We start from the raw sequence: 4,862 nt of genomic DNA, 5'->3' as shown, positions 1-4,862 counted from the left end.
TTGATCAATGGTTCATGCTTGCAATCCATGTAATTTTTGTTTCAACCAATCAAAAAATAGGAATAAATTAAAAATAAGAAAAGGAATAGAAGGATATCTCTCTCCTCTCTCTCACTTTTCAAAAGAGGACAAAAAAAATAAAAATCTCTCCTTCCAAAAAAGGGACTCTCAACGTCTCTCTTGAGGATCTCATTAAGAGATCCCTCTCTCTGAAAACAAAAAGACAAAAAAATAAAAATAAATAAATAAGCGAAACAGTCTTTCCTCTTCTTCATTCGTCAAACCCTAGCCGCCACACCCTTCATCTTACTCTCCTCTTGACCTAGCCGCCGCACCCTTCATCATCTTCCACACAGTCACCTTCATCCGCCTCCACCACCACCATCCGTCACGATTCTCCCTCACAACAAGCCCAACAATGCACCACACAAACCTCCATCGTCAACCAAACGCAATACCAACCACAACCTACAATCCCTTCTCTTCTCACCTCACCCTAGCCGCCACTCTCTCCTCACAAAACCCTCATCTTCTCCCTAACCGCACAACCATAACTTTCCTCTAAACACCTCTCGTCGGCGGCAACTAGCCCCGAAAGACTCGACGTTCTCGGTGACGAACGCCGTGCCACCGGATTCAGTGTCACCAGCGGCGAACACGGTTTGAGAAACTACCGTTCTGTTACTTCCGTCCACGGTTTTGATGACGGTAACGGAGAGATCTGGACGGTTGTTCTGGAATCTTATATAGTTGATGTTCCTGAAGGTAACACCGAAGAGGATACGCGTCCTTTTGCTGATATCGTGTGAAGCTTAATCTTCAGAAGCTTGCGAAGGAAAGAACCGGAAACGACATGCCCCAAAACCAAGTCCTGTGTATGATGACAGAGAGGTTCATCTAGCTTCTCATGATGATCAACGTGTTCTATCATTTGATGCTGCTGTCCTAATATCACAAGAACTAGATCGTGTCAAGGAGGTCTCTGAAGAAGAGTTTCGCGTGTGGCTGGAAAGAGACCAGAGATCTTCGCCATTCCTCAAAATTGTGCCGTACTTAGTGTAGCACGCTGTATATGTTATAGTCATCGTGAAAACCGTCAAAACTCACCACTAAGCATAATCGTGTAGCCACTTTGAACCACAAAATCAGCAACACCGATGCTCATGCGTGGGCTTCGAACTACCGTCGACAACAACATAACCTTCTGCTCGGATGTAAACAATGGTAACCTCTACATTCTGAACTTATATTCAATCCAATCCATTTTTGGTTCAAATTCCGTCATACCCCAAAAATAGTGGTTATTGTCATTTATTTTTGGGTGTTTGTAAATGGTCTTTCATAGTTTTTTTGAGCATGGTTCTGTAGAGTTGTTGTTGCAGGTTCATCAGTTCTGCAAACCAGTTCCTTGCCGAAGGTTCTGGGTTAGTAAGTTCGGTTTTGATACCGTTAATTTGTAATGTAGCTATAGTGTTTGTGTTGTGCGTGTGTGATAGCTAATGACTGTGAGAATTAGATTGAAAGTAGCATGTTGCGTACAATATTGATGTGTGGTTATGTCGATTGTTATGTGAAAGGTTATGATGTTTGCTTGGAAACCACTGAGATTGAGACCGATTCGTGCTTGTTTGTTTTGTTTAAGTTATCATGTTATTCATAAACGGTAGATGAATGTCGACCTCCTGTTTCAAGTTTTGTTTTTTTACCGGTCGTTCTTGTTTCTTGATGTCGAGTTAATGACGGTTTAAGGAGAAAATCAAAATTGGAGTAATTTAGGATTTTGTTCTGTAATACCAACATTTAGAGGAAAGAGATATGATTAATGTGGTGGTAGTAAGAAGATCTATGAACAGGACCTCATTTTGATCATAAATCAAATTATTATTATTTTTTTATTTGTAAATTCAATTCATTTTTAAAAAAAAAATACTTATCAAAAATTAAATTATTTTTTCAATTCAATTCATTTTAAAAAAATACTTATCAAAAATTAAATTATTTTTTCAATTCAATTCACTTTAAAAAATACTTATCACAAATTAAATTATTTTTTTTCAATTTTAATTTATTTTAAAATTCAATTCATTTTAAACCATTCCAATTTCAATTTAAATCTTGTCTCAATCTATTTGAACTAAACCTTGATCAGGTACCAATTGACCTCTCTTAAACCAAGTGCAACATTCAAATCTTTTTTCTAAATAAAATATGAAGAAAAAGATTATCCTGGAGGGAATATCCAGTCATAATCCCGAATATTAGGCTCAAGCTGTAAGAGCTTGCAAGCCATAAATATTCGTCTTCCTTTCCACTCTCTAATATTCAAAACCTTTTTTTAATAAAACGTGAAGAAAAAGGTTACCTGGATGGAATGTCCAGTCGTAATCCCGAATATTAGGCTCAAGCTGTAAGAGCTTGCAAGCCATAAATATTCGTCTTCTCTTTAACACTCCAATATTCAAAATCATTTTCTTAATAAAGTTGGAAGAAAAAGGTTACCTGGAGGGAATATCCAGTCGTAATCCCGAATATTAGGCTCAAGCTGTAAGAGCTTGCAAGCCATAAATATTCGTCTTCTCTCCAAAACACCTGTAAATATCTCAAACCATCTTCTTAATAAAGTTGGAAGAAAAAGATTACCTGGAGGGAATATCCAGTTGTAATCCCGAATATTAGGCTCAAGCTGTAAGAGTTTGCAAGCCATAAATATTCGTCTTCTCTCCAAAACATTTATAAATATTCGAATCATTTTCTTAGCAATATTGGAAAGAAACAGACTGCCTGGGTGGAATGTCCAGACGTAGTCCCGAGTACTAGACCCAAGTTGTAAGAGCTTGCAAGTCATAAGTAATCGTCTTTCAAACTTCAAAATACCTAATTCCTACCTTAATACTTTTTCAATAAAGATGGAAATGGAACATGGTGTATACCGTGCACTCCTGAGACTAGGATTCGAGATGTATATCTCGCTCATCCAAGTTCTCGCCATTATTCAAAACACATTAAATCAATCAATTTCTTTCCTCGCCGCCGTGCGATTGATCTCTTAAACCTTTTCACAAACGAAAGGTACTTTGTTTCAAAACAATGCAAGGCAATGTTTTTCCACCTATTTTGGGTAGTCCAACAATGTTTTCGTCGATTTGACACAAAGTAGCTTTCGCTAAAATCGACCAACAAACAAACATTTTTCTACCCAGAACTACGTAAGCCTTGATTTCTCTTTTGAGATACGTAGGAGCAGGATTTGTAAATCTTGTCAGGCCCACTAATAAAAAACTTAGGTTTAGTCCTTCGTCAAAAATCCAAAAACATTCTCTTCTCATCTTTTCTTTCTTTCCCACCTAATAATTCGAAAAGCCTAATATTTCAACTAACATTAACTTACACAATTAACCTAATGGTTCCCGTTGAGTACAACGGACGTGAGGGGTGCTAATACCTTCCCCTTGCGTAATCGACTCCCGAACCTTGATATTGGTTGCGATGACCATATCTTATCCTTTCTTTGTCTTGGGTTTTATCGATATTTCCCCTTTCCTTCTTAGGAATAAATAAAGTTCGGTGGCGACTCTGTTCACTCCATCATTGCGAGCGTGCGATCGCGCTTCGCTTTGAAGTCGTATCCCCATTTTTTCGAGGTGCGACATGTCGCATCCACTGCCTACGTATCTCATCTGAGTATAAGAATCAAAGCCTTCGTAGCTCGGCTACCTATGGGTTAAAGAGAAGTGTGCTCGGTAAGACGTCGCGTCTTATGCCTACGTATCTCATCCGGAATGAGAATCAGAGCAAAACGTAGTTCGGCTAACTACGGGAAAAAGGGTCTCGATTGCAACTAGGGCAAGAGAAAGGGAAGGTCTCGATCGCAACGAGGGCGAGAGAAAAGAATCTCAGCAAGGGCGAAAGAAAACAAGGATTAGTTGTTAGTCGTTAGTCAAACTCGACAATACATCGCGTCTCGTGTCTACGTATCTCATCTGAACATGAGAATCAGAGTTGTCGTAGTTCGGCTAACTAGGGGTTAAGGATTGCTATCTGAACATGGACTTACAAAAGAGGACACCAGCTGTGTCAAAGGAGGGTGGGCAGTGTGTTCAACGTCCTAGCAGTAGGTGTCGCAGCTCGCTGAATCGAGTCTTAGGCAGTTACCTCTTTGCAATAGAACGGACTGACTTGCCACAAGATCGGAGACGCACGGAAGGTCTAAAAGTGGGGAAGCTCTGCTCTAGAGTTGTCATGCAATATGGACCTATGTGTTAGGATTTACAAAGGGGAACATCTACCTAATGTTAGCATGCAAAGAATAGGGGAATTCTACCTATGTTATCATACAAAGGGTTCTACCTAATGGGTGCTACCTAAACGGAACAAGAGTCGACGGATGAAGTGTGGAGAGGAGTTACGGATAAGGATAGATGGCGATGCCGGAGGCAATCGACTTACAGGTAGATGGCGATGCCTGAGGCAATCGACTTACAAGAGGACGGATGAATGCGTGATGGTTCTGTTAAGTTTTGAAAATGATTACTCGATGTTGGATCGAGCTTTTGATCTTATTTTGAAATGGTTATCGGATGTTTGTTTTAATTCTTATATTAACAGGTGACTAAAGAAATAAAGAAAAAAATATTATACACTTTATGGGAGAGGGGTACATTTGTTATGAATGGGGATTGTTCATGGCAAACAAACAATAAGAATATATGCCTCATACATCATACAAGTAGGCAACAGTTATCAATCAGATCGGATAAATAAAAAATATATAATCAAACCAAAGAATCAAATAATGGAGCATTTAAACAATGCATGGGAGTATGAACATGTTAAATAATCAAGCAATAGAAAGCATGAATGAG

Source organism: Lathyrus oleraceus, chromosome 4 (assembly GCF_024323335.1).
Source record: "Lathyrus oleraceus cultivar Zhongwan6 chromosome 4, CAAS_Psat_ZW6_1.0, whole genome shotgun sequence".
NCBI classification, from domain to species: Eukaryota; Viridiplantae; Streptophyta; class Magnoliopsida; order Fabales; family Fabaceae; genus Lathyrus; species Lathyrus oleraceus.
This window is presented reverse-complemented; position numbering follows the sequence as displayed.